A 21,868-nucleotide genomic window follows, 5' to 3' on the forward strand; every position below is an offset into this window, starting at 1 on the left:
CATCCTGTGTGAACAACGTCAGCAGAACAACAAGCATTAGAACGGAACAAAACAAGCCAGAGTAAATACTTTACATTGCGCTGCCAAAACCCTCTGATGCACCCACAGCAAGCCGTTTTCAGCAGAGCACCTAGCATTTTTAGCCAGCTCAGCCTTAGTGTTGATTACGTGGGGATTAGAAAATTCCTAATTTCACCACAACATCAGTAAAAAAAAATGCTCCCCAAAAAAAAAAAAATCTCTACATTTTTCACAACGTCCCTGAAATGAACTCAAGTGGCAATAAAACACCAACCAATTTTATTCCACCAATTAGGATTCCAGGGACAGAATATAGACAAATAAAGACTTATTTTTGCATGGTTCCTTGCATAATGCCATGTTATGAGCTCAAAAAACGTTTATTATCATGCAAGCTTTCTAAACTAATACATTGTGAAGTTTGCATCACATAACCAGCTCTTTTCTCAAAGCAAACTCGCTTAGTCGCTCACCTGGTACAGCACTGCTCTTGTGATGTAAAGCGCTCGGTGCTAGTTCCATGAAACACAAGTCACAATAAAAGGGCTGAAAGACTTGTAGAAGCAAGCAAAAATGGCAATCACATTTGTTTTAGTTAACTCTATCAGTTAGGTTTAGCATTGGGTTTAGTGTAGAGCATTTACCTTTTAGCTGCACTCACGAGACATTTCATTTCCAAAATGGCAAAATACATACCACAAACCAATGTAATCATTTCCAGATTCATATTTTCTCGTCATCAAGACGGGTGTCCAACAAGGATGTGTTCTGTACATCATACTGTTTCTCGAAGTGATGGATTTCAACTGACTATGTTGCAGCCGGCATCCCTTGGGCTGACCGATTGTCTGACGTGAACTTTGTGGACGGTGTGGCACTAATTGCGGAAGATGAGTAAAGAAGGAAGAAGAAGCCATGACACGTCTGACCCAGGAACCAGGGTAGGATGGGTTGCTAATGAATGCTGAAATCGAAGAAAAAAGCAGAAATGAACGCCAAAAGTCCATGCCGTGTAGACCTGGTCAGACCAATGGGGTGCCCCTTGAGGTCTTAAATAGCTTCATGTACCTTGAGAGCATTATCTGCAGGAACGGAGACACTGAATCGGAAACTTGTATCAGTTTTGTAAAAGCCTCCTCTGTCTTTTGCCGGCTGCAGCCGATATGGCCATCGACGATCATTTCTGTCAAAGTCAAACTTCAGCTATATGACCCCATTGTCCTGTCTCTACGCCAGAAAACCTGGAGCATGTCGGCTCATGTTCAGGACAAGGTAAATGTCTTTCGCCTTTCCTCAGACGTATCCTCAAAATACACTACTCTGACCAAATCCGAAAGAAATGATGCTACGATGGAGTAGTATGGAGTTCGACAGGCTGGATGTCATTCAGGGGTGTCCAATCCCGCTCCTGGAGGACCACTGACCTGCAGAGTTTAGCTTCAACCCCAATTAAACACACCTGAATCAGCTAATCAAGGTCTCACTAGGCATACAAGAGACCTCCAGTAGGTGTGTAGAGGCAAGCAAGAGCTAAACTCTGCAGGACAGCGGCCCTCCAGGACCGAGTTTGGACAGCCGTCATTGTTACAGAATGCCGGCTCCGTTTGGTGGGACATATCTTGCCTCCCTTAAGTGGCTAACTGGATTCAACTATGTTGCGGACATGGTCGCCCACCATATCACCTTGTGCTGCACTTTTGTAAATTATCTTACATTTATTGATACGTCATGGGATGAACCCGCAGCCACTGCGTAGGATTTACGTCGATGGAAAACTTGTCGCTCTATGTACTTGTGGGCATGGGAGGAACTAAGTAACCAAGTAAGTAAGATTCGTGTTAAGCTGTGTTAGTTAGCCGTTGTTGTGCCCTTAGCTGTAATAAATTCACTTTAAACCATGGCTTCATGGGGCTTATTGCTTTAATAAAACAGTTACAACACAATACAAACATTAAAGCCAAAATATATGTATAAATGCAACTTGTAAAATCACCAAAATACTTCCTTACGATGGCAAAAATAGTCCCCGACCGCAAACAGTGACAGATGTTACATTTTTACACAATTAGATGGCAGCAAAGGCTTAATGAGTGAGTCCCTCAACAGCAAAGACTTTTATATTGAAAGGACTGTCTACTGGGGAACAAGACACAAAACTGAGAAATGCTTTGACTAGCGCTGTCAGTGTCAGGACACATTAAAACTCCTTAACTGTTAAAAGGACATGTTATCGAAGCAGACATTCAACAGATTTTGTATTATGAACTGAAGGAATATGCTAAATCTGAACACAGGTAATACACTCATCACTCAATCTCTCTCGCATAATACTCTACTCTACACAATACAGTAAGCTTCAATGAACAATATCAATGAGAACAAACATATGTTTACGTTGATAAGCATGGCTGCCAAGGATGTTGTGCAGTGATGCACAGAACCGTTGGGTCAAGCGGTCATTGTCATCGTTTTATAGGGAATAAAACAGTTATTGACCAATCAGAATCAAGGACTGGAACTAACCGTGTTCATAACAGGCTTTTAACTCTTCTCAAATTACGTTTTTACTTTAAAGATGTTGTGAAACGTGCAGGAAGTAATTCAATATATTTTGGAACTATCGCCACAGCCATTGTTTTGTCTATAAAAGTCTTGAAAAGGCTTAATTTATGGTCTGTGCTAAGCTAAAACATTTAGCTATTTCAAGACTGCCATCTTTACAGTAGTTCCAGAACATTACTTCTGGTCATTGTTTCAAACTCAGGCTGACCTTTGAGAAGAGTTGATTGATTTCTTTTGGCCTACGTTTGGATCAGCACGATGCACGCGTGACCGTAATGGACTAGTTCCCTTTCCTTGTAAGACATGCAAATGGAAAACACCATAGAGCTCCCGTGTATCGAGTTACCCTCACCTTCATGGGGAGATACCTTTGTGTTGATGCCAAAGCCAGGATAACTCTGGAAGCACCTCCTGAACTCTGCCTCAATGCTCCGATGACAGTCTATTTTCTCTCTTCAACTCTCTCTCTTAAAACTACAGTGCATTCACATTCTCCATCTCGGTTCCGCTCTTGAATGTGACTCAATGAGCCAGAGAGGATCCAGTAGGTCCAAGCTGTGGGGGTCGATGTGGAAATGGAGGCCACCTTTGAGTCCTCACAGCTTGGCATCCAGACATCACCTTAGGAGAGACGGAGGAAGACACAGCCAATTACATTGCTTGTCATGGCATCACGCTGTGCCCCCAGTGGGTGGACACATCAAACAATGATAAAAACAACCTCCTGCACTGCCTGCAGCTGCTGGGCCTGTCAGGACTGAGAAGATATATACAGCAGCCGGTTTGTGGCTGAACAGCAAAACCAAGTCCAACATCCACATGGAGGATGTATCAGGGGGAAAGTGAGCAGAATGTTGTCTGCTGGTCCCGTGTGCCTTTATGTTTGCTACTGAAAATTACAAATTCAAAAATAGAACTTACTTTGGAAGTGTGTGGGTTGAAATGTGCACTCTTCCGTGCCACATATGGGTTTTTTTATTAGGCCATTCACCTGAACCATAAATGCCATATGTCTAATTGGAGAACAATGCTTCTAGGGCACAGGTGGTGTAATTACAACATCTATCAGCAGGGACTAAATATGTAATGGTGTTAAGATTTGGGGGGTGAATGTGCGGTCACATTGCCAAAATTGTTATGAAATTTTGCAGGAAGAAATGCTCTATGGTCTAGTATCAATAGTGTAGTCATGTATGAAGCACAACACACAATGAAGTCACTTTAAATACAAGCAGCATTCTTTAGGTTAATGGAGAATATTCGCATGTTTAACTTGAACCCAATCTTTTGCTCTTATGCAAATTTACCGATCACATAGTTTCCTAGATTTTGCCTGAAAAAATTGCAGAACAATGTTAAATGTGGCCCGATGCTTTAGCCTCTGCTAATATGTGTCGAAAAAAGCATGTTTCTCTGCATCTTATATTTGAAATTTTTAGTACAGAATACAGAACACTTTTTTGGTGTAGGACTCATGATAGTTACTGACGACAGGCCTAGGACTATGTGTATTCTGGCTAATGGATGTTGTTGCAGATCATGAATAATGCTGTGATTCACACCTGAGAGGACAAAAAAACACATAATGAGCCGCATAATGAATGAGCCTGTGAGTCAGGAATGTGACTGAGAGAGAACTATAAGAATGAGGACAAAACAGGACAAAACATATAATAAATATAAAAATATGTATTTAAAATATATAGTCAACAACATAAAGTGAGAGCCAACGGCACAATGTCCTATGTGGGCCAGTATCAGGTCACTATGATTCTCAAAAAGAAAAAAGAAAAAAGCATCTGTGAGGATATTGATAATAGGATAAACTATTGTATTAACCTTAATATAATGTCCACTCTTAACATAAAACATGATTGCTGATATTGCACAGCATGTGAACAAAATGTTTTATAGGCCTATTATATTTAAATAATATACAGTACCAGTCAAAAGACTGGACACATTACTACTTTTAATCTTTTTGAAAGAATTCTCATGCTCATCAAGCCTGCATTTATTTGATCAAAAATACAGAAAAAAAAATGGTAACACTATAAAATACGGGTGCACTAATATGCATTAATTCATGCTTAACTAATGCACAGATAATCATGAGTTAATGTATTATTAATGGTGAACTAACCCATTTATGAATGATTACTGGAGATTCTACGATTAATAGATTAAGTGATCATTAAATTGTTATTAGTTAAATGTGTTATAATGTATTAATTCCTTAATAAAATATTATATTAACTAATAATGTAAATTAACATGTTAATTACCACAACGGGTTAAAGCCATGTATTTCAACTGATAAACTGAGTTTTCTTTCGCGAACAGAAGATTTAGGGATACTAAATCTAGGCTAATACTAGGCTCTTTTACTGTAAGCACTTCATAATCTGTCCAAAACAGGCCAAAGAAATCTTTTCTAACGTCTATGACATTTTATGTTGCAGCATGATTCATATTTAAACTGTATTTTTGCAGTTTAATATTCACAGATACTAACAGAATAAACTTTCCTCACAATCTTCGGCTGGATCCATTGCTATTGGAAACTAAAGCTTTTCTTCTGAGGGAAATTATTCCGGGATTATTCCTCGCCATGTCTCAAAATGATTAAAAGTACATGTACTAAACTTGACGTGTTTTTTTTGAGTTTATGCGGACAGGGATACTGACATGGATTGCGTCAGTATTTGACTTTCAAAAGAATTTCGAAAAGATATTTCAACATTTCTTTAGACATATGTCTTATGTTTGTGTGACAAGTATTCACTAAGTTACAGTTAATTTTGTGAAGAGTATCAGAATGAACTTCATTGAGAAAGAGGCTGCCGATTGTGCATCATGTTTGGTTTCTTTATTTTGTAAAAAGCACAACATGTTTTTATTGTGACTATAAACAAATAAAGTAGAAACTGAACAGATTATAATGATGTACAACACTTGCAGGAAATACCAAAATCAACTGATTATTTTGAGTTTCCTTTGCATTGATAAGAAAAAAAAGCAAGTGGGTTGTGCCGGTGAGATCACTGACCTCTAGGGGTTAAACAGTTTCTCTACAACCATATTTGGCCAAACTTTAAGGATAAAATAGTATCTTTCCGCTGGCCATCTTGTAGAGGACACAATTTTTTCTTGCGGCACCTTCAACCAATTATCCTACGGCTCCAGAGCAATAAGTCACATGACATTTGCTGTGCATGTGATTGGCTTAAAAGTTCTGTGAGTTTATGAATACATGATTTCAAATTACACACTTCTGGATGGTCCTGTCCCAGGAACTGGGATGAATGAAAATCTTCGGCTGCCTATGCCAAAAAGATTTTAAAAAAAAAAGTATTTCCTGTCTGTGTTCAATGACACAAATGAGCATGTGGACCACAAAAACACCACAGTACGCCATGCACTATGACTTTTACAGTGGCCACTATGGGGACGGAGGTTTGCTGAGCTCAGGAGGCGCAGGTCAGATGGAGATGAACTGAAACGCCTCATCTTAACAACACAAGAGGTTAGAGCCTAGAGAATGACGGAAACCTATAAGAAGACACCGGGCAGAGTTTACTGGAACAGCTAACTTGATGTTTATATGGAAAAAATACAGTCATATGATTATAATGCCCAGCCTGCTGCAGAGCACATGGGCAATGCTTAAGACCACAGTGTTAGCATCCTCTATGAAAACAGCTGGAGACATAAAATCAGTAAATGACTGACGCGTAAATAGATACAAGTGTAAAATGGGAAGTTTTGGGGGATGAAGAACGTATGATAAATAATCAGAATACATAATTATATAATTAACTTGCTGATGACTGTAATATAATTAATATTTCTCCTTTGGGCTTCACTTTCACAAATGCTGTTCAAGATGAACAAGATCTAAAAGCCATGTGCAAAATATGTGTCACATTTTGTCCATGCTGTGTTCCTTCTTGATGAAGCTGTCATTGGATGGAACAGACGCAGAATCTCGTTAACTGGCAACACACAAGTATCGGCCCATAAAAGTGGATGTTGGCTGCAATTCAAGGGTGGAATCATGTTCCCGCATATGGCATTTATTGTAATTCTCCCTCTTCTTTTGTGTGGCTTAGAATGGTAAGTTTTGTTGTACTTTTTAATTATTTAAGCATAGAAAAATCATTAGGAGATCAGAAAGATTGGTTCTTTATTAGTTTGCTTTTCAGAGGTGTCCATTCCTGCTCCTAGATGGCCACTATTCTGAACAGTTTAGCTCCAACCTGCCCCCAAACACCCACATCTGAGTTTTCTAAGGCTGCATTCCACTTCACTTTATGCCCTTTCCTCTCAGGTGTGTGTCATAGCTTATGTTGCATGAGTGCCCACTGGCGAACGCCATGCAATTGGTTGGATTGGAACGTCCTAAGCCAGTGGTTCTCAACTCTGGCCCTTGAGGTTCGCTTTCCTGCTGAGTTTAGCTCCAACCTTGATCAAACTCAGCTACCTGTAACGTTCTAGCAATCCTGAAGACATTGATTAGCTGCAGTTGTGAACTAGCCACCAAGGTGGTTCCCCAAGAACTAAAAGTTCCCCTAGGAAAATGTTCCTGTTTGCATTCACACCGCCAGCCTGAACTCTGAAGTGACGTAAAGCCGGCTCCCACTACAAGAGTTTTAGGCCAATTTATCCAGATTTTCCCCTCCCAAGAATCAGAGAAAAAATCTTGTGGAGGACCTTGATCATTTCCGATGTTCACAGATCAAATCATGCTCTCACAAAAATTGGGCCCAATCATATCAAACATGTTTGATATTTAGCATTTTAAATCGGGATGATTACATCAGCTCTTTTAGGATTGCCAATGAGAAAAGTGAATGAGAGCACTTTTGAGATAGTGACCATGAAATAAACTGCTGTGTGCAGGTACGTTGAACAGTAGAGATGGCGGTGTGAGGAGTGTTACTACAACTTGACTGCTTGTGTCTTTGAAAACGTGATCAATGGATCAATGGTGACAATCGTAGGGACAAAGAGAAGAGCTGAGTAGAAATCACCTCGGTTTTGAACACACCGGGTGAGTGTAGAAATCTGCTTGCAAATGTGAACATTACCCGTTGAGACATCACAATCTGCTATGTTGGCCTACATGTTTCCATCCACTTCCCCATTAGATCATGTGAGGTGCTCGTCCTGGCATGATCATCTTAATGATATATTGTAGTGTGTGATGCACAAAAATGTTAATATCTTGTGTGTGCATGTTTGAGATTTGAGAGAAAAAAAATCTGTGAAGAATCTCCTTATGTAAGTGATGTAACCAGATTTCACAATCGGTTTGGATTTAAAAGCTCCTCTAGTCTGAGCCCAGCTTAAGTTGCGTTGGATTTTCTCTTTAGTGCAAAGGTTGAGAGGTTCATCTATCAGTGTTTTCCATGTTCGTAGAGTTATTTTCTGTAGGTAATCTATAAACTATAATCTGTGTGTGTAGACCGTAAAAAATATGGACGACGCGACTTGATCCGTTTCCGCTGACTAGAGTTGAAGCTTTCAGACGCCCCGCACGGCGCTGACATTTTGGGACCGAGTCTGCGCAGAAGAGAGCAGGAAGTACAGTCGGGATATCAAAAGCCCGCCCACACTCTCACAGATGCAGAACAATTAATTATGTTGGTGTGAAATAAACAGTTATGGAAATGTAGAAATTAAAGCTAAAGCTCCAATCTGCTCCCAAAAATCCCCCCAAAAAAAGCCTGTTAGTGCCTCAGGGACAACTTCACTCAGAGAAGACGTCGATCTCAGCTGTCAATCATGAGGACACACCCCCCGTTTTTATAGCATTAAATAACTAACTAAACTTATTAAAAAATGAAATGAAATCATTGTGATAAAAACTGCCTACAATGACATAAACTAACTTTGGGGGGAAAAGTGTAATTTAAAGTGTAATTTTCGAGGCGCGGAGGCTTCAGTTATTTACAGGAGTACAGCAGGCCTGCTGTAGACAGCTTTTAAAAAATGGCTGGTACTGGTGTTTTGCATGCGTTCGGCCAATCTGCTTATTCCTACGTGACTGTTAGTACCTATTGTGCTGGGTAAGATCTGACTCTGAAGTAGGAGCTAATTTAGTTTCCCCAAAAGGAGTTCCTAGAACTAAAATCATGTGAACACACCAAAATCAAGGAATACTTCTGCCAATAGTTATAGGAACTATGAAAAGCTTTTTCTGGTGCAAAAGCCTTTTAGTTTGTGGAGTAAATAGCTGATAATCTGTGTACACCACTTTTTTTGTTTTTTAAAAATGGCAGGTAGTAGTGTTTCATATGCGTTCAGCCAATCGTGCTGGGTAAAATCCTACTCTGAAGTAGGAGTTCATTTAATTCCCCCAAAAGATTCCTAGAACTAAAATCGTTCCTAGCTCCTGCGGTGCAAACGGGCCATAAAGTGGGTACTTTCGCCTCTAGGAACTGTGAAAAGGCCTCTATTGATTAGGGATGGGTCTACATTATGCTGGAAAGTGAACCTAGAGTTGAGCCCTTGATTACCTTGATCAGTTGAGACCGTTATTTAGTAGATTTATCAGTTACATTATTTTCCTTATGTTTAGGGGTAAATTAAGCGTGATCCTCTGTGATGTCACAATGGTGTCACCAGGGCCGTTTCTAGGCACCCTAGGCAAGGTTCATACCCCCCCCCAAACGTTGCTCAATGTTATGATAGAGCGACCAGCTTAGTAGAGAACAAGTAACCAATAAGTAGAATAACATACCTGTATATTTCGCTTTCTTTTTTATATTTCCTCTTTTTTCTTTTTACGATACTGAGCCCCTGATGGCTTTGACCTTTTCATGATGATGAAACTAAAGCATGGATGACAACGTTCCCTGCCGCCCTCTACATGATCTCATTACAGCAGCGCCACTATCGCCAATAGTGGCGACTTCACTCCAATAATTGCAACTAATCATAATGCCTCGAAATAGCAAAAGTACGAAATATTAATAATAAAATATATATGAAATAACAAAAATCTTGTTGGGGCGGGGGCTCACTGGCGCCCCCCAGCTGTTGGCGCCCTAGGCGACCGCCTAGTTTGCCTATGCCTAGAAACGGCACTAGGTGTTGCATTGTGATATATCTGTCTGAAGTGTACATATGACGTGACTCACTCCATCGAGTGGTTGAGGGTCTGTCCATATAAACTTTTCTTGGAATACTTCAAAATGGAAGTAAGGATCCCCCTGAGGGCAAGTGCTTAGGGAAGTTTGGCAAATGTATGTCTAAAGGAGCATTTAAATGCATCCTTGTCATCCTGAAGACCTTGATTATCTGGTTCAGAATTGGAGATACACTATGTGGGACAGTGGCCCACCAGAAGCAGGATTAGACACACTGATGTTAGAGACGGTATCTTGAAAATGTATCGTATCAAGCTGCAAGCTACTCCTAATTTAACCTACAGCCTAAACTGATCTTTTGAAACGTTAGTTGGCTACAAGTATATTTCAATACTATTGCCTGTTCAGAAAGCAAACAGTAAGCGACTAATGAGTTTGAGCCCTTGAGCATAGTGTGTTTTTAAAGTTAATTGTAGCCAGCATCTCTGCATATGAGTCATCTGACCCATTCTATGCTATCTACCCTCATCCTGCAGGGCACAAATCACTTAATGGCAGATTAGAAAGTACTCATTTAGATTCAGCCTAGCCATATCCTAAAAACACAATCACAGGAGTCATCAAGAGCTCTTTACAACTCAAGAAAAAGCAAACAGTGTGGAAGTGCGAGGAACCAGGGACATACACCAGGCCAAGTCACTCAAAAACGACCGCCTTCGCATTGTAACAACCCACAGGCGACCAGTCACTTGAACGTGAAAAAAAAAGTATTCAACTGTTTATAGTGTTACAATGACATCACAAGAGAAAAGGTCTGTGCAAATATACAGGTCGAGAAGGCCGCTCCCTTAATGCCTTGGAAAGGAGCACTAGTCCGCTAGCCCGTACAAGTTTACATAGACCATTTATTTTGTCTGCGGTTGAAAATATAAACCTATACTTAAGCATGTCTCATTAATATAGAAGGATTTTTCCTCGGTTCTGCTGTGAGGATGTAAATTATATACAGTAGTTACTTCTCAATGCTTGCTGTATAGCGTGTCAACTCAGCAGCGCTGAAAATCAAGTTGTTTTACGGTGAATGTTCAGAATAGAAATCAAACTTCATATCAACTGAAAATGACAATATGGCCAGATTTGCAGTGGGTGGAGTTCTTCTTTTTGCCACATAAAGTCTGAATAGATCATTGTTTTTAATCCTGCAATACCTAGCCAGATGCCTCAAACTCTAAAATAAGCTTTCTGAATTAAAAGGGCCTTTTGTCGTCATTTATTATAAAACATAACACGTGGAAGTGGGCACACCAACAAGCGCTCTTGAAAAGTTCAGTATTCTTAACAGACTGTGTCCAATAATATGATTTAAATACCAGGTGCATCTGAAATAATAAAATCAGACATTTTGGACGATTTTACCTCCAATATTTTCAATTCAAGGTAACTTCCCTTGGAGCGCTCTTGGGGCTTTCATCACAACTGACCTTTAGGAAATTGCACAGAGCCACTCAGACTTTAATGTTCCTTTTAGACAAAGATGAAAAGAAGCTTATAGCAGCCTGCGTGCATTTAGGTGGATGCATACATCAGGATTAGGTTGTCCTGATGTCTGTCAGGTTTAAGCCTTAGTGATATGGATAATTGCAAGAAAGGCCTGAGATCATTGCACAAATCTTTTGTGCTTCTTTTAACAGTCAACTTGTCCAGTTAAATGTTTTTCTTCCACATTATCAGTGCTCCAAAACCATCTGATTTGCCTCACAGACTATTCCATCAATCAGTGGCGCCTCCAGAAATTTTTCATAGGGGTGGCCAGATTGGGCCACTTAAAATCTTGGGGTGGCACACCAAAACTAGAAACCATAATTTCAGAATTTTATTCTACCGGCCTGCAGCACGTCACGACACATAATTCCCCGTCGCCTTTTACTAAAAAAATATTTTTTGACTTATTTACTTACCAGTAGTCTTCGTCTTCTAACGTTAACTTCTTTTGAAATTGTTGACTAACGGGCATAAGTCTATTAATTTATGAGGCTCTTCAGTTCAAATTATCCAGTACCAAAATAATAATACTCTTTATTTTCCAAGTTAATAAATTATTTTCAAAACAGATTTGGAAAAAAAAAACATACACACAAAATGACTTATTTTCAATATAAAATATATATATAAAAGTCTTGGGCATGTCAAAGATTAGTAACAACTTTAGCTTTGATGCATTGTTAGTTTTTGTGCAGCATCAGATTTTTTCTCCCTCATTTACTGTTCGTGCCTGTTTTTGCCCCATTGACTTCCATTATAGCCACACTGTAAAAAATCCAACTTGCAAATTGTTTACTCAGTTTCAGATTTTAAGTTGAGTGGACACATTTTTGACCACAATGTTGAGTTTACTTATAAGGACGATTTCACTGCAAGTTTACTAATATGTCGTCCACTGAACACAAACAAGTAAGTTGAGAAAACGTAATGTTTTAATTTATTCATAACTTCCCGTCATCGCGCATGCGCAGAATGTCAGCGCTGTATCTTGCACGGGGTTTCCTCCTTCAACCACGCTTTGGAAGGGACTGGATTTCATCTGGTTGAGGTAAGTTTTCTTTAAGCTTTATGAATAATTTAAGCTACATATATGGCACACCTTGTTTGTTAAATGTTAAAAGACTAAACTCTAAAGCATGTGGTGATTAGTTATCTTGTTTGTTATCTGTTATGTTCGGTGATCCTGTTAGCAATCTGTTAACATTTGAAGGTATATATCAACATATACAGCTAGAGTATGGCTGGATGGACTATATTTTTAATGGAGACTATATAAAATGTAGGCCTATTTTGCTAGAGATTGTACACGTAGCACAGTAACGTCTATTTAAAGCTTCACTTTGTAATAAACTTTTTTTATGTTCAAAATTGACGAAATAGATACAATGAGCAAGTACTTTATGAATCCATTTTTTAAACCGTGTTTTTGTCTTATTTTGAATCATTACGCTACACCTATAATCCATGTTTATTTTGGGATTATTTTAGCTCAGTCGGCGTCGATGCGGAGTAGCACAATACTTTCGGCGTGACTCGTCCTCATAGACATAAACAGAGAGAAGTAGCTCCGACTACAATGTTCTTCCGCAAGACGCATGCACACCGTTTTGTTTTGATTAACGCGCGCCAAAAGTTACAGCTTCAACGTTATTGACAACTTAGAGAAGTGTGAGGAAACATGCTTGAACGAGAAAAGAATAAGAAGGACGTGCATGATGTTAAAAATGTTAAAGACAGCATGTAAGTGCTAATCTTTTGTGTTTATTGCAATTTGATAGTGAAACATATACCCAATTTTGTCAAAAAGCTCACAGTGGGTAGCATTACCTTAAACACAGTAGGTTATGTCTTAATTGAACATAAATAATTTAGTGAATCCAAGATGTTTTAGTAGGATGTATTTGATATGTGCTTTAGCTCTTAAAGTGAAAGCAGTAAGTACCTGCCGTCTTGTGTATATATTGTTACTCAAACAACAAGACAACATCACTTAATGCTCTTTTGTATCTTTATAAATACATTTATATTTAATTAATACAGTGAAGACTATGCATTGGGTTGTAATATCTTTTTATTATTCCATTTCTGTAATGCTACATGATAAATTAACATACTGTAACTGCTTTTGCGTTTGTTTTTGTATTTGTCCTGTTTAGAAAAGAAAAAAAAAAGCACCAACATCAAACATCAGTGATGCACTGACAAAAATCTGGCAGATGTGCAAAAAATGTGACCTTTTGAAAGATCAGGTGAGTTTATTATTTTTAGATCTAAATGAAGTGTACACTTAATTTTTACTGTTATAACAATGTTTTTGTTTTTTTCAGGGTCTGTGCTGAGTATTACAGGAGAGCACCTTTTCCCTTCATTGGATGAACACACATCTAGTTGTACAGAGAATGGAGATGAGATGAAGTTCTTACTAGACCAACATGAACATCAGGTAATTGTTTAGCATGTGATATATGTTTGATTAAAGGTTGAATGGTGTCATCTCTCTGTCAAGCTAAGTCCCATGCCTCTCTTAGGATATAACTTGGATATAACTTGTTCCATATTTGTTTTTTCTGTCTTTCAGTCACTCCATTGTACTTGCTCAAAGAAAGGCCACAACTTTCAGAGGGACCTTTGTTTATAAGAGAAAAGTTTGGAAACATCCTGAAGACTTGCCTGGTAAGATGATGTGTGTCATCATCAGCATATACACTCATGCCTGAAATACTTTACCTGTTCAGCTGTTTATCAGGTCCTTTTAGGTATACAAACTTATCATTTGCTCTCTGTCAGCCAAAAGGCAGAGTAAAGAGACGAAAGCAGGGTACAAATCATGGTAAAAAATACTAAATTGAAAAATCATATTTGAATCTTTCTCAGTGATCAGTTTGATTTCATCTGAGAGCACAAATTCAACAAGTTGTTGTTGAATCAGCATTGTAATTACATCAATGCTGAAATGGCTTCTAACAGCACAGGTTCAGGTGTGGCAGTGTTTGGGCTTGGGAAATATATTATGTTTATCAGTTTTAGTTCAATGGCTGAATTTGAACAAGCTTAAAAGGTTAGGTAAACTAAAAATGAAAATTAGCCCATGGTTTGTTCACCCTGAAGTCATTCTAGGTGTATAGGACATTCTTCATATACGCAGAGTTAAATAAAAAATATCATGGCTCTTCAAAGCTTTATAATGGCATTGAATGGTGGTTTCTGTTTTGAAGTCCATAAAAGTGCATCTATCCATCATAAAAGTGTATCATTCATTCATTCATTCAAGCGAAGTAGCGTGTTTGTGTAAGAAAAATATCCATACTTAAAACTGTATAGACTAAAATATCTAGCTTCCAACGGTATGCAAGTCAACATGCGCTTGTGTGTGGGGCAGTTATATGATGGATAGAATAGCTGATGGATGGGTAGGTAAAAATGCGCTTTTTAATATATAACTCTGATATAACTCTGACACAAAGAAAGTTATATACACCTAGGATGGCTTGAGGGTGATTAAATCATGGTCTAATTTTCATTTTTGTGAGGAACTAACCCTTTATAATCAGGGCCACCTTTACTTTTCAAATAAAGTTACATGAGCATGTTTAGGAACACACTGAACACACTGTGGTCCACTGGAAAATCCCTAATTTTATGCTTATTTCTATTGCAGGACATAGAGCCAGGATAAAGGGAGAAGATGAGGATCTTAACCATCTTTGAAAATGATGCCACCATCCACTCAAACCCAAATATAAGGTGCCTCTCTGTAGTACTAAGAGCAGATTGGACCAGGTAATGTGCAATACCTTTGCTGCAATTGTTACTAAATATTTTTTTCAAAAGTGTTTAATGTTCTTGACCCCCAGTGCTCAGCAAGAGTCTGGTCCTTAAAAAAATTGCTGCAGTCTTTATGGATAATCATAAGGTTGAGCATTTATTTATTTATTTCAATTTGTACTCTAATTTAGTGCATAATCTTTTTTTGTTTATAAATATTGAAGAGTGGAGTAGAAGTTCATCACCTTCTAATGTACCTATTGGAGACAGAAAATGCTGTTTTGCAGAATTGTCAATAAAAATTTTCTGTAATGATGGCAATGTATTTTGTATTGTGTTGTATTTTCAGTGTGATTTGTTCTGGCTGCATTTGGATTCTTAATGTGGTGGGTACACAAGTATCTGGGTTAGATATTTGAAGAAAGTTGAACCAACTTACAAAAAGTACAACGTTGAGTTAACTTAAAAAAATAAAGCAACCAGCTGCAAAGCATTTTTGAGTTTACTGAACTTCAAGACCTCTGAAGTTGGGCTAACTTGTTTCTTTGAGTTGGACTGGTAGTTAGATGGACTTACTGAGTAATGTATAATTAACTTAATCAAATAAGTTTAGTGAACTTTCAAAAATGATTTGGCATAACTTCAACCACTGAAGTTGAGTAAACTCAAAAATGCTTTGCAGCTGGTTGCTTTATTTTTTTAAGTTAACTCAACTTTTTTTTTTTACAGTGCACATTTTGACACCATATACTCATGCATTCTTGATTGTTGGTGGTTTTCCCTTTTGGGAAGGGGTAAAATGTGTAATTTTTTACAGTTGATAACCAGGTGGCACCATTAACCCTTTAGATAGGCCTGTGCTAAAAAAAAAGAAGCTTAGTTTCTGGCATTAGTATAGAATATAATAACTGCATATAAATGAGGGATTAAAACAATGTAAATCTGATGCTGCACACAAACTAACAATGCATCAAAGCCAGTGTTGTTACTAATCTTTGACATGTCCAAGACTGTGATAAAAGGTCAAAAAATATCCAGTCCACAATCACTTTTATATTGAAAATAAGTTATTTTGTGTGTATGTTTTTTTCTTCAAAATCAGTTTTGAATCTGTTTTTGAAAATAATTTATGAACTTGGCAATTAAAGAGTGATAAGAGTGACAATGAAACAATGACAGCAGCTCAACAACAAACATGGAATCAAGTATGTAAACTTGCAACAGAACACATTTTAAATTATTTTACTTTTGATTATTTTATTTATTTCTAAAGATCTCTTTAGTAGCCTGTATTGGTGTACTTTAAAGGGATAGTTCACCCAAAATTGAAATTTCTGTCATCATTTACTCTCCCTCATGATGTTCCAAACCTGTATGAGTTTCTTCATTCTGTTGAACATAAAAGAATAGGCTATATTTTGAAGAACGTTTGTAACCAAATGTTTGCTTTTGGGGGCAACATTGACTTCCATGGTAGGAATGTGTCTTCATATGTATTCTACATAAAGAAATGCATACAGGTTTGGAACAACTTGAGGGTGAGGAAATTATGACAGATTTTTCATTTTTGGGTGCACTGTCTCTTTAAGCAGTCATTCTGAACCAATAACCACTTTACTGACAATTCTGAAATTCAAAAATGTTTAATCCTCTTTATTAATTTACTATTATGACTATATTATTATGTAATTATTTCTAAATATTTTTTAAATATCAAACTGCTAAATGATAAATTGATAACATTAATTAGGCTATAATCTATTAATTAACCGTTCTAATGTCTAGAAAAATAAGTCTGCCAAGCTCTGATAATGTATGGAATATTATATTAGATTATCCATTAAAAAAACAATAGGCCTAACGTTACCTTTAGTTCACGGATGTGTCTGTCATCGCATGCTTTCAGTCAGACAGTCTGAGACACTGAAATGCTTCTCTGCAAAGGGTGCAGTTTGTTTTGGGGTCATCTTAAGTTACTGGACAGACCCACTCATGAAACCTTTTTTTCTATTCAGCCCTATATCTGGAAATCCTCTTGCGTTCAAACGGTGGACGCGAGCTCGACATGTTTTTAAAAAAACGCGCAAGTTTCCAGCGCATGTTCTCGAGACTCCGTCGCTATGGCAGCAAAGCGCCGCTAAAACGCAATCTTGTGCATCACGTCCGTATTGGTTTGATACGGGACGCGTCATTTTGGTTATTCTAAATATTGATTGGGACTAGTACCTAGCGTCCCCCCCTAAACCTACGCCATGGCCAGTGGGGTGGCCAGTGGGGTGGCCAGGGTTTGGTCAGCGTTGACCAAACTTAAGGTGGCCTTAAGTAATATGTACTTACATCAGAAAATAAGTACAATGTATTCACTGTGTTCAAATTGTATTGCAAAGCCCTTTTGCTGATATTGAGGTGGGATACGGGTAGAGTTAGGGTCAGGTGTGGTGGTGTGGGTCAGTTTAAGGGTAGAGTTAGAGACAGGTGTGGTGGTGTGGGTCAGTTTAAGGGTAGAGTTAGGGTCAGGTGTGGTGGTGTGGGTCAGTTTAAGGGTAGAGTTAGGGTCAGGTGTGGTGGTGTGGGTCAGTTTAAGGGTAGAGTTAGGGTCAGGTGTGGTGGTGTGGGTCAGTTTAAGGGTAGAGTTAGGGACAGGTGTGGTGGTGTGGGTCAGTTGACCCTGGCCACCCCCTGGTGGCGCCACTGCCATCAATAGGCAGCACACCGGCTTTCGTGGAACATCATTTGGAAGACTCTACATATGCAATAACTCCTCACAAACAGCGCTGTACAGAATTGCTTTCAGTAAAGTGCATGTTGCAAAGGTGCAATGCAAGCATAAATATACACAGCATACAAAATTATTGGATTACACAGTTTTAAACCATTTTAAAACTATTTTTGTTGATACTTTTAAATAATAAATTAACCTGGTTGCCATCAAAATGATTTTTTTCTTCCATTATATATTTTGCCGTATTGTCTGACAGTGTGCCACTTGGTGCCACAGAGCAACCATTTAAAAAGACATAGTAAAAGCAATGTCACTGATGCTGCTGAACAAAATGTGATTGTGTAACATTTATTCATTTGGACACTTGAATTGTTGCATGCAAAAGATGGTATATGTCAGGAGGTCAGTGAAACTGATCCACCGCCACTCGTCCGTTCTCCACAGCAGTAGCTGTGCGCCGCATTGAAACGAAAGCCATTGAAAACGTGTGTGTCTGTCTGCGGCCTGTCAGGGGATGTTCAACGTTATCTCACGACCAGTTTGTACGTATATTACGAGGTGGCTAATTCATACGAATGTGTACGTTTTGTCTAAACCCCAGTGAAGGGTAGGTTTAGGGGCGGGTTGGCCCCACTTTATATTAGGTGGCCTTAAGTAATATGTACTTACATCAGAAAATAAGTACAATGTATTCACTGTGTTCAAATTGTATTGCAAAGCCCTTTTGCTGATATTGAGGTGGGATACGGGTAGAGTTAGGGTCAGGTGTGGTGGTGTGGGTCAGTTTAAGGCTAGAGTTAGGGACAGGTGTGGTGGTGTGGGTCAGTTTAAGGGTAGAGTTAGGGACAGGTGTGGTGGTGTGGGTCAGTTTAAGGGTAGAGTTAGAGACAGGTGTGGTGGTGTGGGTCAGTTTAAGGGTAGAGTTAGGGTCAGGTGTGGTGGTGTGGGTCAGTTTAAGGGTAGAGTTAGGGTCAGGTGTGGTGGTGTGGGTCAGTTTAAGGGTAGAGTTAGGGACAGGTGTGGTGGTGTGGGTCAGTTTAAGGGTAGAGTTAGGGACAGGTGTGGTGGTGTGGGTCAGTTTAAGGGTAGAGTTAGAGACAGGTGTGGTGGTGTGGGTCAGTTTAAGGGTAAAGTTAGGGACAGGTGTGGTGGTGTGGGTCAGTTTAAGGGTAGAGTTAGGGACAGGTGTGGTGGTGTGGGTCAGTTTAAGGGTAGAGATAGGGACAGGTGTGGTGGTGTGGGTCAGTTTAAGGGTAGAGTTAGGGTCAGGTGTGATGGTGTGGGTCAGTTTAAGGGTAGAGTTAGGGTCAGGTGTGGTGGTGTGGGTCAGTTTAAGGGTAGAGTTAGGGACAGGTGTGGTGGTGTGGGTCAGTTTAAGGGTAGAGTTAGGGACAGATGTGGTGGTGTGGGTCAGTTTAAGGGTAGAGTTAGGGTCAGGTGTGGTGGTGTGGGTCAGTTTAAGGGTAGAGTTAGGGTCAGGTGTGGTGGTGTGGGTCAGTTTAAGGGTAGAGTTAGGGTCAGGTGTGATGGTGTGGGTCAGTTTAAGGGTAGAGTTAGGGTCAGGTGTGGTGGTGTGGGTCAGTTTAAGGGTAGAGTTAGGGTCAGGTGTGGTGGTGTGGGTCAGTTTAAGGGTAGAGTTAGGGACAGATGTGGTGGTGTGGGTCAGTTTAAGGGTAGAGTTAGGGTCAGGTGTGGTGGTGTGGGTCAGTTTAAGGGTAGAGTTAGGGACAGATGTGGTGGTGTGGGTCAGTTTAAGGGTAGAGTTAGGGACAGGTGTGGTGGTGTGGGTCAGTTTAAGGGTAGAGTTAGGGACAGATGTGGTGGTGTGGGTCAGTTTAAGGGTAGAGTTAGGGTCAGGTGTGGTGGTGTGGGTCAGTTTAAGGGTAGAGTTAGGGTCAGGTGTGATGGTGTGGGTCAGTCTAAGGGTAAAGTTAGGGTCAGGTGTGGTGGTGTGGGTCAGTTTAAGGGTAAAGTTAGGGTCAGGTGTGGTGGTGTGGGTCAGTTTAAGGGTAAAGTTAGGGTCAGGTGTGGTGGCGTGGGTCAGTTTAAGGGTAAAGTTAGGGTCAGGTCTGGTGTGTGTGGGTCAGTTTAAGGGTAAAGTTAGAGACAGGTGTGGTGGTGTGGGTCAGTTTAAGGGTAAAGTTAGGGTCAGGTGTGGTGGTGTGGGTCAGTTTAAGGGTAAAGTTAGGGTCAGGTGTGGTGGCGTGGGTCAGTTTAAGGGTAAAGTTAGGGTCAGGTGTGGTGGTGTGGGTCAGTTTAAGGGTAAAGTTAGGGTCAGGTGTGGTGGCGTGGGTCAGTTTAAGGGTAAAGTTAGGGTCAGGTGTGGTGGTGTGGGTCAGTTTAAGGGTAAAGTTAGGGTCAGGTGTGGTGGTGTGGGTCAGTTTAAGGGTAAAGTTAGGGTCAGGTGTGGTGGCGTGGGTCAGTTTAAGGGTAAAGTTAGGGTCAGGTCTGGTGTGTGTGGGTCAGTTTAAGGGTAGGGTTAGGTGTAAGGGGAGTGCCAACTGTGTAATTACAAATGTAACTACAGAAATTAATTACAGATGTAATTGCATGCAGGTATTTTTTTTAAAATGTAAGTACAATGTAAAGACATGTATGTACACAAGAAGTGCATTGCGTCAAATGATTAATTACAATGTTAGTACATAGTAGTTAAAGCCACCTAATATAAAGTGGGTTCACGGGGTTAGCGGTAGGCGCGTGTCTCCGTGTCCGATCCCAATCTGAGAGGAGACGGGTGACATTATTTAGCATATGTCTGAAGAGCATGTGAAAAGGACGCCTGTAGAAAGACGGTAAATCTGCTAGAAGTTCATTTTGTTAACTTTAGGAGTCTGCGAAATGAGCTAAAAGCCACATCACTTCAAAGTTTCATTAAAATAAAAAAAGGAAAAAAATAAATAATTAATTTCCTATGAAATATGTTCTTGTAGCATATGTACTACTACAAATTTGAGCAGTAAATTTCCAAATGTCCCCACAATGTAATATAAATCTGAGATCACCAACCAGCGGTCCCCACAATGTAAATGGATTTATAAACATACTAAATTATGTTATTTTATTTTATTTTTATGTAAAAATGCAGAATGTTTCCTGTGATGGGTAAGTTTAGGAGCAGGGGCAGTGTAAGGGGATAGAAAATACAGTTTGTACAGTATAAAAACCATTACGCCTGAAAAGTCCGTGCGTGTGTGTGTGTGTGTGTGTGTGTGTGTGTGTGTGTGTGTGTGTGTTTTGCCCCACTCTCATCATTAACTGGTCTGTGCCAGTTCTGTGTTGTAGCAAGTGTGTGTCGAACAGGAAACGTCTTCTAAACACTGACAGCTGGACAAAAGCCAGACTCTGGTGGTTTTCAGCCAAGATTGGTGTTTGCAACATGAACTACCAGCACATATTGAAAGATTGGACACATAACAGCAATGAACAAATTGAGGCATATGACTATCCAGATACACCTCGATAAAGAAGTCGGTGTAAGACAGGGTCACTGGACAGAATTATTGGCGCAAATGAGAACTAAATATGAGCATAAGTCTAAATAAGGAGATCAATCAACTAAATATGTTACGAATCTGCCTAAATTATAAATCTACATTAAAATAAAAAATGGATCAATAAGGAAAAGAATGAATCTTCTGCGATGAGCGTCCCAGTCCCATGACCTGAACCCCAGAAAACTCCAACATCTGCTTCTTTAACATCATGAAGCCATTGTGACTCGCCAAATGTTGATTATGATTCATTCTTCAGTGACAAATTTCAGATTTACTTTAATTTAAGTATAAAAAGCTTAACTTCTTCTGAGAAGCATACACATCCCGTGACACTGGCGCTAAGCGTCGCTCTATCGGACCGACCTGAAATATGTCCAGTCCTCCGCACAATGACACTGTATTTTGGCAGCGTGTCAAAACATCTCCACAGCCGTTGCCACTGAGCTTTGTGCAGGATAATAAGTGCTGAAATAGTTCTCCAAATTGTCAGTTTTGTAGCAGCAGCTCGTCAAATTAGCATGTTCTCTCGCCAGTCGTCCCCCGAAGGTAACAGAATCTGGCTCAGGGGACCGTCCTGACAGCTTTTCACTGCTAGCATGGCCTTCTGTAGAGGCAGCCTCAGAAAGCCCAGTCATAAAGGCAGGTCTTAATGACTTTTGTCTGTT

The 21,868-nt window shown here is 39.5% G+C and overlaps 2 long non-coding RNA genes across 2 annotated transcripts in view; one reads left to right on the top strand and one right to left on the bottom strand.

The window, feature by feature from the left end:
* Nucleotides 1–861: 861 nt before the first annotated feature.
* The window catches only part of LOC137055928 (uncharacterized), a 68,806-nt gene continuing 47,799 nt past the window's right edge, over nucleotides 862–21,868 (bottom strand). The window contains exons 2-3 of the long non-coding RNA XR_010900127.1: nucleotides 2,936–3,204; nucleotides 862–985 (exon numbers count right to left, since the gene is read on the bottom strand). This is a non-coding gene — a long non-coding RNA (uncharacterized lncRNA). The remainder of the gene's footprint in view (nucleotides 986–2,935; nucleotides 3,205–21,868) is intronic.
* LOC137055990 (uncharacterized) lies at nucleotides 12,032–15,536 on the top strand. The gene is made up of 5 exons (XR_010900152.1): nucleotides 12,032–12,267; nucleotides 13,376–13,468; nucleotides 13,547–13,662; nucleotides 13,798–13,892; nucleotides 14,878–15,536. It is a non-coding gene; the product is annotated as an uncharacterized lncRNA (long non-coding RNA).

Source organism: Pseudorasbora parva, chromosome 21 (genome assembly GCF_024679245.1).
Source record: "Pseudorasbora parva isolate DD20220531a chromosome 21, ASM2467924v1, whole genome shotgun sequence".
NCBI classification, from domain to species: domain Eukaryota; kingdom Metazoa; phylum Chordata; class Actinopteri; order Cypriniformes; family Gobionidae; genus Pseudorasbora; species Pseudorasbora parva.